Below are 13,751 nucleotides of genomic sequence, written 5' to 3' on the forward strand. Positions count from 1 at the left end.
CTCGAGTGACTAGACCCGGGACTCTCCATCCATCTTCCACTGGCTCAAACCGACGGGCTTGTTCTTATCCTCCAGCCCGTCTCCTCGGTCCCTCTGCGAAACTACTCAGGATGAGACTCCAGAAAAAAAGGGATGTCGTTTATCAGATAATGAAGGACTGACCTCTGCTCTCCTACCGGGCCAAAACACGATTGCCAAATTGACCTTTCTCTCTCATCTCACTGCGCCGAAACATTATCACCAAATTTCCCCCCTCCTCCTCCTCCTCTCTCTGGAGACGTACGATCTTTGTTCCAGAGATGAGCGCAAAGATCTCCCTCCCATTTCCTCTCAGCGGATGCACTTCTCTTTTTAGGATGACCTAGATTTCTGGCCTCTTTAAGTTGCCTCATTGTTCCTTTTTTTTTTTTTTTTGCGAATTCCGCCCCGCCTCTCTTAACGGCGACTGGGATTTAATCTATTGTGCCGAATCGAACCTGCCATAGCGGAGGATGGCGGTGGAATCCAAATGATTTCAAGAAGAGGTTTCTGAAACACTGCCACAGAAAGTCAGACAGGTACGCAGCAACTAGATGTTGTAACACGCACACATTCATTTATTTCCAAAAAACCACAGGACACAGGAGGGATTTTCATTTCCCATACATGCTAATGGGGAGTGAAGAAGAAGCTGAGGACCTTCCTGTATTTCCTCTCCTCTAAACTGGTGTCCCCAGCACCAACCAAGCAGCTTTCTGACCTATAAAGGGATTGCTGTGGCTGTTTCTCCACCAGCCGCCGACACGGAGGCAGATGGATCCGCCTCCGCACACGAGGAAGATCTGGGTTTTTGTACAGTGTTCGTTCGTCGTTCTCCTCCCCCATCAACCCAGATCCGGATTACCAGTTCCCGTCTGTCCCAAGCAGCACAAACGCAACACCTGACAGAGGAGTATATTAAAAAAAAGCCATCGGCAGCGGTGCCACACAACAAAGACTGAAATCCAGAGTGCTTTGGTTCATCCCAATTGTACATGTCTTAAAAGCAATAGGAAGAAGTAACGACTCCCGTCTCCCTCTCCGAAAAAAAAAAAGGGAGAGTTTGCTCTGTGGTTCGACATGGGGGGGAAAAGACAAAGACGTTTTTCAACCGTGCTTAAACTTAACACAGTCGTCCTCCACCGCACAAGAGCCCACTGTCCTCTCCTCTAAAGCACATGAACATCTCCAGGCTTTGGCAGGACAGGAGGAAAGAGGGGACTCCGCTCATCATCCCACTATCTCAAGGAATGCCGAGAGCCAACTGATAATAAATGACAGAGACATTTTTGGGAGGGACAGGGCGGGGGGCGGAGGGGGGGTTGGGTGGACTTTTTTTTCCAGATTAATTTATTTCCTTGTATTATAATTCCAATAAATAAGTTGTTCTATTCGTACAGTGCAACTGACATCAGTGTTTAGTTTATCTAGAAAGGGTCACTTGCTATATTATTTAAATGGCTTTCTTTCTTCATTCTGGCTCAAGCCTGACTATATGGTTTTTAATTCTGTATTATCTTGTGTTTCGTGGTGCCCAAAGCCTGCTGTTGTGTTGCTTTCAGTGCCCTCTAGTGGTGACAAGTGGAAATGTCATGCTTCTTTAATGTGCCGCCACTCTTGTATTTTTCCAATGCCTCTTTAACAATCAGTCAGACACCGACCGGGAGGCCAGACTCCAGGAGAGAAAAGGAAGAAAGTCAGACGCCAGCTTTGTGAGACAATCTTAGGAGGTTTTTTTTTATAAGGGAGCAGACCATAGGGGAGAGTGTGTGTGTGTGTGTGTGTGTGTGTGTGTGTGTGTGTGTGTGTGTGTGTGTGTGTGTGTGTGTGTTGTATGTGCATGAATCACAACATCCCAGGTTTTCCAAACCTCGGGGTCGGGCGTCTTAGTTGAGAAAAATGAGGTTCCTGTAAAAACTTCCTCATCCAACTCCAATGACTTCGATATTTGGTTTGATGTGTGTGTGTTGTCTTTGTGTGAACGCGCATCAGTCTATCCAGTCGTGCCTACAGTCACTTATCACGGCCACTTATTGCAGGGCAGAGCAGGGACGTGCCTTTGAAACAGCACCTGGGAAACAGATGAAAGGAACAGGCCCTTCTTTAAGCTGAAGAAACACTTGGTAATGCACACCAACACACTCACCTACACACACGGTTTTTAATCAAGTTCACACTGCACTCCCACAGCTGTAGACTCTGCCTCACGAAATGTTTGTCCATGGAAGCCGCAGCTAGGCTTCTGTGTTATGAAGAGCCATCTGCCTTTCCCCCCCGGTTCAGATGAACATTTTCACTAAACCCAAACAGGGCTAGGCAGCCTCCAGATACAGGGAAGAGTGTATGTAATTGTATCTGTGTATGTGTGAGTGTGTGTGTGTACACGCACCTTTGCCTTCAGGTACATGCAGAATATTTTCCAGACCAGCTGGCCCCTATAAAAGCGTATTGAAAAAACAAGTTCCCCCAAATCACAAAGCTCCACACAAGCACAAAGCTATTTCTCAGCCCAGGTGCCTGACACTGCAGCGGGCTTAATTCAGGTCACCAGGTTCAGCATGTAAATTGAAACTGCAGTTCACGATAATAAGCCTTTATTCCCTATCTCGTACCATCAAAGGGCTGTAAGAAGCCTTTGATGGCGAAACATTTCCCGTTTTTTGATTTTTAAAAAAGTAAATCCACTTCTCGAATTGACGGCGATTAAAAACGACTTTTACACCGAGCCCCGCAGCACAGCACAGCGATCATATCAGGGAACGAAAGCACAGCGAGGGCACCCGGTCCGAATGTAAAAAAAAAAAAGAAGTCTAAAGAAATGTGATGTTTACTCTAACTGACCTTTTCATTCTGCTCTGCGATGTTTGCAGAGAGATGAGTGGACTCTTTAAAAAAATAAGGCTTTGAAGTCTTGGTTCTGTTTTAAGAATCTCCTGTAGTCAGTCTGTATGGATGGCAACTGCATCTATAGACAGTCAACAGCAGAGGTATTGGCTTGGTGAAGTGAGCTGGTTGTTTTAACAAAGTAGGCCAGTAATACTCAGAAGCTATACAGTCTGCTCTTTTGCCTCATATTCATCTCTTGATGTGAAATCCACATTACACTAAAGATGAGCCAACGGCAAAAAATGACTAACTTCAGCTCACTGTCCCAATACAAACACTTTTGACTGAAAATGTTATGCTATACACACTGGTTTCCTATCAAAGGTCCATAGCTATGATGAAAAAGAAATGATAGATAATGGTTGGTATTTCATCGTAGATGGAAAGTGCTATAGTTTTTGTATTTCTTATGAAGTATGGCCAAATTACAACCTTTCTAAAGTGCAGATGTTTTTGCTCACATCTTTAAAAGTGTGCATCAAGTTGGATGTTAGATACTGTATAGTTGTCAACCTTAACACACACACACACACACACATGGACACACGGACTCATCTTCACACCAGGCCAGTTCCTCCGATGTGAATGCTCAGTCATTTTACGGTGCATCTTCTTTTGTGTTTCTTCTCCTTCACCTTCATTTTTTTTTTTTTTGTTGTTGCTTTTGTGCTTTTCAGAAGGACGGATATGGGAAATGTGAATGTTCGGATGTTCCATTTTTGTAATATGTTCAATAATGTTTGATTTTTTTTTTTTTTAAAAGAACCTTTGCACAATGTTTTGTATAAAGGATTGTGTTTGCAGGTTTTGGATAAGAAGTATGAATAGATCCATTCCTGTGCAATTTTGTCTAATTTGTACCTTGTTGCTCTGTAGTTTTCCTGCCGATGTTGTTCTTAACAGAGTGATTTTTACAGAGGGAAAGCGTTCGGACCTTGTTCATTCTAAAAATCCAGCCCTTCTTTTCCGAAGGCATCGCCGACCCGACAAGAGCGGACCGGAGACTGTGTAGGGATACTTGCTTTCAGTCAGCCGGTCTTGTCGGGTCAGCGTTTGCACGAGGAGAGAGGGATTTCACAAAGCTCCGAGTCGAGGCGAACATGTGATCCGCTCCGATCGGAGAGACAACGCACACATTTTAAAGAGGGCGACGAGTTTTGCGAAAAATACAAAATACTGTTTACATCCCGCATTCATTTCCTTTGTAAAGTGTAAAGGTATATGAAAAAGACATTTGCAGTGATCACAGTATTGGAAGTTTCTGAAATAAATAAATGCTGTATCGATGTGTGGTGCGCTCGCCTTTTCTGTTGAGGTGGAGTCGACCTCCGGTTCGCTTTGAGGTGTGTGTGTGTGTGCGCCTGAATATATGCATTCGCCTTTTTATCCAGTTTTTGTCTTGATCTGCTGCCGTCTCTCTTTCGCTCGGATGATGCAAGCAGACGTTTTCGCACTTTCTCATTCCCTCGTAAAGACAGCTCAGTTTCAGCTAAAGGGAAGCGGTTTGGCTCTGCTCACACCGGCGGAGCTATAATTGTATCTTGCAGTGAGTAACAGGAGAGGGTTGAGGACTGGGATTTGCCCCAGGCTGCCATTGTTCCCCTATCAGACCCTGATTCACCTGATTGCACTTTAACTGTTCTCACAGTGGAAGCCGGCGTTTTCCTCTGTACTCATTCAGCGGCGGCTGGTGTGTGGGCCGCCGCCGCTAAAGGAAATGTGAAAATGAAAGCTGCATTATAAGTCAGCTCTTTTATTTGTTTCTCTTGAGAACATAAACAGAATACAGCCATTCTGCCCCAAATCTGAATTGAGGCAAAAACAGCTTTTGTGCTGGAACTAAACATCAATGGATGAAGAACTCTAACCTGAAACGCCTCCATCCGCCGCTGCAACAAAAGATGCTTCAACAGGTTTTGTGTGTGTTTTTAGTTGCATTCAATGTGATTTCTGGAGGCAGCCTGGTTATGACGGAACTGACAAGGAAATAAAGCAGACATACATAAGCAATATATGTACTGAACCAGCATTAAATAAAAAAGCAGGATTTCAGCATACTGTATACGCATTACCACTGAGTTCTTGGAGCATAAGGCCTGGTAGCCACAAAGCAACATAATTGCTTCTCCATTTTGGGGGGAAATGGGAACAGCATTCCCTTTGATGGGTCCAAACAATAACATGCATCACTTCTATTTTGGAGGGAAAAACAGGCTTCAATTGGGTTTGGTACCATACTTTAGCTTAAGTCAGTCTTTTTATTTTTTATGTCCTGCTGCCACCATGGTACATGTGTAGACACATGAACAATACATGACAGGAACGTCATACTTTACACCACAGGTTCCCCCTATAGAGTAGATGATTAGATTTTGGAGCACCTTGCTGCATAAATGTGCATGTTAATGAGGAAAAACTGACTTTCTTACTACTATAACTCCTTAATGATTTGAGATACAGAGTTCATGTTAATACGGCCCATTTGTTATGTTAAGACAAGTATGTTGACGTACTAGAAGCCATATCTAAAAAAGAAGTCCCATCCCATCATGTCCATGTTGAATAAAGTGATGCTGATGCAGATGACCACATACTTCTGTGGCTGAGTCACTGCTATACGAAGAAGCATCTGTACAAAAATAAGCAGTGGGGAGACGGGGAGAGCAAACGCTTGCAGGGACAAACTAAACAGTGTTGTTTTGTGATCTCTGTAGCTGCGGATTGACCTGCGCTTGTTCTCAGTCTGTCTACCTGCAGGGACAGTTCCGGGGCCATGTCAGGCCAGCACAGCGATCGCTACAGTACTTTTTTTTTTTTTTTGCACAGACGAGGAGAAAGGAGGACAAGAGGAGAAGCGTAATGCGGAGGAGGCCGCAGATGAGTCATCTTTGTTTCAGGTGGAAAATGCGGGGGCTGGATCACCTGGGGTTCCTTTTCAAGGATTCGCTACGGTGCGAGGTACACAGGACCTGAACTGAAGTCTTGATCAGGGAGAGATACGAGCTGTAGGCTGTGGCGTTTTGGTAGATATAAAAGGGTTCATTTCCAAAAAACGCTAAATGCTCAATTTTGGAGGGGGAAAAAAAGGCACGACCCGAGGCTATTGTTCAGTATCTCTAAAGTACAGGAGGATCCGGTTTGTAAAAGAGAACCGCATAATAGTTGAAGTTGGGGGGGGGGGGGGGGGAGTGCCATGCTCAAGGGAAACTCAACAGCATTCTGACCTCCAGTCGCTGATCATCACAAGGCGAACAACCACCAATATAAACAAATCCATTCTACTTTCAGAAAAGCATGAATTCCTTTCTCTTTTTGTCCTTAAAAGACCTCATCCTCATCTAACGTCCACCAGTTTGACACCGCTTTCTATGACGTAAACTACGAATTTCCCTCACAAAGATTCATATACCGGCCTGGAAAGATGGGTAAAATGTATTGCGCAAATGAAAAGGTTGTTGAACTGCGTGTCGATGGGTTTACCCTCCACTTCATCCCCTGGCGCTAAGTGGCCTGAAGAGCAGCGTGACTCAGACATTTCCAGCCGAGAGAGAGGGAAAAAAAGCCGCTCGCTTCTTCAGCGACGCATCGCCATATCTTGACTTTTTCCTCCTCTTTGTTGTGTATGGGGCCCCTCCGTGCTTTTATCCCACACACTCCATCAGCCCACACAATGCCTTCATGTCTCTGGATGGCTCTCGGTTCTTATCAGGCACTCAAGAAGAGAGAGAGCGAGAGAAAGAGAGAGAGTAGAGGTGTTTTTGTTCTTCTGTTGTTCCGCCATCATTTGAGATTTGTCTCTGCTGTTTTGAACGGTCCCTTATGCTTTTAATGCTCTCTGCCGACTTACACAATGCCTGTCAGTGTGTGCCGCTGTCTGTGATGGCTGTGGGTATTCAGCGAGCTGTCCCGAGAAAGAACGCACACACACACACACACACACATCATTTTACATCTCCACCATTTCCATTAAGATCCTCTCAACGGCCGTCAACAAGGATCTGTGAAGCATTACAGGAGACTCTAGGATAATCAAACACTCATATTGCCTCATGCCGCAAAAGTGAGTTCCAAACTTGACTTGGGGATTATTCAAACCACATTCTGTAAGTCGACACTAGGCAGCCACTGGTTTGACTGAGATGCAACAAAAAAAAGTGTTTAAGTTGCTAGGAACAGGAATGTGGTGGAGGATGAAACCATCCAAAAGCTCAAGTTAGCCACCTTTTTATTTTACTTTTTTATTTTTTAAGTTATGAGGATAGGGAAAAAGAAACTAGAAGTCACTCAAAGAACAATTCTCCAACTTGCTGTTACACCTAAACACATCATTCCACTTAAACTTAAGTTAAATTGATTTCTTGAGCCTGCAAACATCCCCTTAGCATTTGGAATCAAGTCAATTCAGTTCAATTCAAGCTGCTTTATTGGCATGAAATACAAAAATACTTTGCCAAAGCAAAGTGAACAATTTCAAATTCAAACAGCAGCAATCAAACTGTCAATAAACAATAAATATACAATTGATGTGTTATTAAATTAGTAAATACAACAATAAACAGTCAACCAGTTTATCTAAATACATTTTACATTCTCAAACAGTGTTGGGCACACATTTTTTCTTTTTTTCTTTTTTTCATGTTGTCAGTTGTTCTCCTGTCTGAGACTATGACAGGCTAAGACAGATTTGGCTGCAGTAGTGGCAGACTCCTTTTCATTTGTTTGTTTGTTGTTTGTCGTTTGTTGGAATGTTTTCAAAATATGTGCATATGGTTTTGAATTTGGGGAGGCAAATATCTCTGATCCCTGCATAATTTGTACAGTGCGAGAGGAAGTGAGTCTCTATCTCTGTTAGTTATGAAAAAAAAAAAATAATAATTATCATCTAATGGCAGAAATCCCAGATCCAGATCACCACCAAAATCTACTCAAGTGTTCCTTTGCCAAGGCCTGTTTGCCCACCAAATTTCATGGAAACCTGTTCACAGGTTTTAGAGAAATGCAGTATAGCAGTGTTAATGTGTATGGCATCATTATGTTAGTATTCATCATATAACAATCCTGTTTTATATATCAGCCCGGAAAAACTCTTATCTATTATAAGAAAGCAAAGGATGCATTTGAGTAATGGAACAGATCATCTCTCTCTTTATCTCTCTCTCTGTGTGTGTGTGTGTGTGTGTGTGTGTGTGTGTGTGTAAGGCATGTAACTGTAAAAGAGCACTAAATGTGGGGCAACCCCCCACTCAAACACCCACCAACACACACACACACACACACACACACACTTCCCAGCGGGACCTTCTCTCTTCCTGTTTACTCTTCCTCAATAATTCAACTCGTCCAGAGTGGAGGCTACAGTTACCATCCATGAGTGTGTGTGTGTGTGTGTGTCTCAATGTCAGTCCGTTAAGCCGGAGTGGTCCATTAGTATCAATGTTGTTGTTGATGATGTTTAGCTGGTAAGTGCATGTATTGATTTGTGGGCTTATTGGCGTCCATTTCCCCATTTGTGCGCTAAACTGCAGATGAAAGAGAGAGACAAAGAGAGAGAGAAAAGAAAGAGAGAGAGAGAGGAGAGAAACAACTGCTTTTTGATGCTCCACTGTCTGTCCCAGTACTATTCTATTGAATTAGGGCAGCAAATATTTTTAGTCCCCGCCGTTTTTTGCTTGACTTGACGTTTCTACTGTGTGCTGTGAGATGTGGCAGTTGCACACACACACACACACACACACACACACACACACACACACACACTTAGAGCTTAACCCCTCCTGACGGCTGTAACTAGCCAGTTTCCTCCCTTAGTCCGTGGTTGCATCAGATGCTTTGATGTGCCGCAGCGCTCGGTCCAAACGTCCTTATCAGCCAGGAGTTTATCTGGCTGGTTTAAGGCCTTTAGCCTCGGAGAGATGGGCTCAAGACAAATGGAGAGAGAGATAATGCTGAGGGAGAGATGGAGGGAGAAAATGGGGAGGAGAAGAAGAAGTTTAGAAGAGTTTGAAGAACCCCTAACCATGACATTATTAGTGCCTTGCTCTACCTATTGAGATTTATGTTTCATTTATGTAAATTCACCCTAAATGCCCAAATGCCAACGGGCTTGACTGGTAAACAGGAGCGCACTGTGTGCAGTTTACTGACGATAGTGTTGCAAAAATATTGCAAACGTATAAAAGCAATAACATACTCAAGGTCGCTCCTCATATACGACTGCAGCACAAACAAGACCTTAAGTATTCATTCATTCATTCATTCTCTATACGTGTGTTATTCCCATTCAGGGTCACGGGAGGGCTGGAGCATGTCCCAGCATGCATCGGGCGGAAGGGAAACAGAAATAGACAGGTTGCCAGTTCATCACAGGGCGAACACAGATAGACAAATCACTCACATTCACACCTATGGACGATTTAAAGTCTCCAATCCACCTGACCTGCATGTGTTTGGACTGTGGGAGGAAACCAGGGAGAAATGTACAAACTCAGGACCGATTTGAACCCAGGACCTTCTTCCCCACAACCTTGATGCTTATATCCAGCAGTGTTTTGCTCAAGGACACTTGGACAGAGCACATGGCTATTATTGGATTGAACCTGGGACATTTCGGTTAGCACAGAGTCCCTCTAACCCACAGGACACCCTGCATATAGGCCCTACTGCTAAACAAGGACCAAAGGGATCAAAACATTCAGCTACTGTTCGAGAGCAAAGCTTTAAAATTAAAAAAATCAATGCATTTTGGCAGTAATAGCCTTCATAAGGCTCACAGGATCGCATGTATAGTCAGCAATAAATATATTCAATGACATCCAAAATGGCCACCTCAAGGCTTATGGACCAATAAAAAGAAATCATTGCAAAATAAAATTCCTCATTCATTCCATTTGGGTAAAGAGTTTTACAATGAAAGATTTAATCTAAGGAAATTCAAATCATAATTCCTGATTCCTCTCTCTCTTCTGTGCTCAGTGATTCAGTCTCCCACTCATGTATATCTCATTCTCTGTTTCACAGGTCATGAAACTCCTCATCTCCACAGGCGAAGACCAAAACAAGACATTTCTAATACAATAAAACTGACAGTTTGTGCCTCTCCACACCCAACCTCCCTTGAAAACAGAAAGAGGTGCAAGAGCGAGGGAATAAGAGACAGAAAGCGGGATAAAGGGAGGGGTGGATGGTCAGAGAGAGGGGGGGACAGACTGACAGAGCTGGAGAGAGATCCATCCATCTTAGTTGATCTCCAGATGCGATGAAAAGCTGATCCAAATCCGCCTGCAGACCCCCGACCAGACTCAGTCTGCTCCAGTCTGCACACTTCAATCAACACACAACAGTAGGCGGACAGCACACTGCAAGAAATACCCATCTCAACAAGTCATTTAGTCTGGAATAGAGGCTTCAAATCCTTGATATTGACACTTACTGTGTCTAAAAATACCTGAAACAAGTGAAACTCTATTGGAAACGAGTGGAATTATCTCACTCCCCGTTTTTATAAAAAATAATATTTTCAGACAGAAAATGAGACTAAGTGACTTGTTACGGTGGATTTTTTTTGCAGTGTACTGATCTAATCCATTACTTGTAGTCGACAGTGTAGACTTAGACCATTAGTGTGGGGGCAATGGACACGTAATTGAGATTAAATCAATGTTTTTCTCCATTGAAACATACAACAGAGAGAGAGAAACGCACACACACACACACACACACACACACACACACACACACACACACACACACACCAGGAAAGAGTGCCGCGCCACAGCATCTGCCTGTAATCCCACAGCCTTTCTCTCTCTCTCTACAGCTGTTCCACTCTCTCTCTCTCTCTCTCTCTCTCTCTCTCGCTCTCTCTCTCTCTCTCTCTCTCTCTGTGTAGTATAGCGCCTGTCGGGTCGGTGAAGCCGCTTTTTTGGCTTGGAGCTGCAAGCGAGAGAGAAGCCAGCGCTGAGGTAAGGAAGGGATCGATTACAGGGGAGATGGAGAGGGATGACCGGGGGATGAGAGAGAGAGAGGGATGAATGAATGGAGAGAGAGAGAAGAGTTTATGTCATTCAGTTGCGCCGTGCGCTTTAAAGTGCGCCATAGTGTGAAGTGACCATTGACAGGTGAGCGCGCCCTCAACTGTATTTGGTCAAGTGACACACTGTAAGGAGGACGCCGGTGTACGCAGGAACTGAGTGTGTGTGCGCCCGCGCGCGGGCTACACTAGCCTATGTATATTAATTTGGATGTGCGCGTGAGTGTGAGAGAGAGAGAGAAAAAGATGGTATCAACATAAATGTAACTCGCTGTCTGTGTATGTACTTGGATTTGCGCGGAAACGTATGTTCGTGTGTGTGTGTGTGTGTGTGTGTGTGCGCGCGCGCGCGTGATGATAGCAAAGTGCATCATACTGTATGTTTACGCATTTGCACGAAAGCGCGCGCGTGTGTGTAATGATATCAACACAGTCTACTGTATGTAAAACCCCGTTGGACCGATGGAAATCTTTCACAAGTGGCACAGAGGAAGAGAGAGAGAGAGAGAGAGTCTAAATTAGGCTGCAGAGCTGCTGGCTCTGTGTGTTTGGGGAGTGGAGTGGTCCTGGGAGGATAGAGAGACCACAGGCAGCTGTTAGAGAGAGAGAGAGAGAGAGAGAGAGAGAGAGACTGTACCTCAATGCTACTGTCATTGCCTATATAGTTATCATAGGCTTACCATTCAAACCATCAAACTTCAATTCTCCAAACTTTGGCTTAATTCAAATAGAGACAACAGTAATTCATTATATACCATACTATAATTCTTTTTTTATCATTACATTGCTTCATGTTGGATATTTAAGCTTAATTCTGGGGATGACCATCATTGTGATCTATGGTATCAAGTTACATTGGATATTGTCGTGTCTTTTGGTTGATGCCAGGGTTAATATGGCTGGAGTGAAGTCACTTATTCTGCCTGATGAGACTTACTCATGGAATAATTAGTGTATTTCAGTTCAAACATACTTTACTCACCATGTGCAATACATGTGGAGGGATTTGTCCAGGTGAAACTGGTGCAGAGACATATTGACTTTATGTACTCATATACTTATGTACTCATATACTACTGTATATGAGGTGCAACTGCACCTCATATACAGTGCAACATACATATTGGTTATGTCTATATAGTATGTGAAGTTAGCCTCCAGTACATCCAGTGTAGCATAGAGCAGTGATTATGAATACTATGAATAGCATGTAAATGGATGCGTGACTGACACGTTAATGGACCTTTTATAAAAATGTTCTTGATTTCATTCTGCAATTGTTACAGAATACACCTTACATGACTTTCTTATTGTGACTAATGATCAAAATTAGTTTAAACTTCTGATTAATCACACAATTAAGATCATTGGAACCCACTGATGTTGATGTCAAGATCAAGTTTTCACAAAACCAAACTTCGGCTTGTATTTGGTGTCTAGAGCCTTCAGATGTGGCTCCCGGTGTGTAAAGATGGCGGTCTGCCGGATTGACGTTGTCATTTATTTCACAGCCGTCCCACAGTGTAAAGCGTCCAGACATCATCGTCATCATCATCCAGTCTTGCCAGGGGCAGACAGGCTGGATGATGGAGCAAACACTGGGTGCACTTTACACTGTGGAAGGTCCGCGGGGAAAAATAGCCGAGACGGGGGGAAAGAGCAAGAGATCTCACTCTGCCTCTACTTCCTGACATCAGAGCATGTGCTGGAAAAACTAAAGGTCAGGCCGGAGTCTGTCAGTTCTCAGTGTGATCTGAGGTTAAATTAATAATCCGTGACATTCATATCAATAAATGTCTGTTTTGCTCATCTCTGTCATTGATTGCTATAACACAACAGTGATTCAACCTATACCCAGTTCATGAAAGCTTTTACATTTGCTGTTCTTAACACCCAGTGTCTGGTAGGTCTTTCCTGGGAAAAATACTCTGGCACACAGTAAGTGATGTATTTTATGTTTCTGGCTGGCTTGTTTGTAATAAATAGAAGAACTGGGTAGTTGGCATGAGCAGCGATAGTCATCATGGTTGAACAGACAAAGAAAAGAGCGCCACCTACAGAAACTCAAACTTCATCAACAGAAAATCCAAGGAAAAAGACGTCACAGTACTGGACACACTGTTTGATTGACAGGTGATCTCTGTGAAGTGCAGTGCAGAAACACCACAGCAGTGAACGCTTAGCACCAAAGATGTCATCAACATAAAAAAAAACCCCACAAAGGATCTCCTAGAGTACTCCTTTAAGCAAAGTTCTCCACATGCCAAAACTGTTGTCAGAACTTGGAGCTTAAAATCATGATTCTATGAGAAATCTTTTTTGAGAAACTCTTCAGTTGCTCTGCTAACAGTCCTTGGCATGGGCAAGGTTCACCTACTGTTAATTCAGCATCCAGGGAAGGCAAGAACTCTCGCTGAAGTACATATCCGAGGGTTAAACCTGCACTAGGCAACTCTGCGCATTGGTGACCCCAAAAGGCAAGTCCTGGGGTTCAGTCCGAGAATGCTAAGTCGATACTTCTGTCCTTGTGGAGAGCGTTCTTCCACAGTTATCTTGGACAGAACAAACTTGCAAAAAGGCGAGAACAGAAAATCAGCTTTACAGTCTGACATGGGCCGTGTGCCTGAGGTCATGTGATCAGTTAAGACACACAAGCGCTCATATTCCCAGCTGTTTCGACCGACTCTATACCGTAGACTCTAGGTACCCAATTCCGGTCCTCGACGTCAGATGTCCTACAGGTTTTTGTTCCTCCCTGATAGTTAATGGCCTGTTAACCACCAGGGAGGAACAAAAACCCGCAGGACACTGGACCTCG

Source organism: Centroberyx gerrardi, chromosome 18 (genome assembly GCF_048128805.1).
Source record: "Centroberyx gerrardi isolate f3 chromosome 18, fCenGer3.hap1.cur.20231027, whole genome shotgun sequence".
Classification (NCBI taxonomy): Eukaryota; Metazoa; Chordata; class Actinopteri; order Beryciformes; family Berycidae; genus Centroberyx; species Centroberyx gerrardi.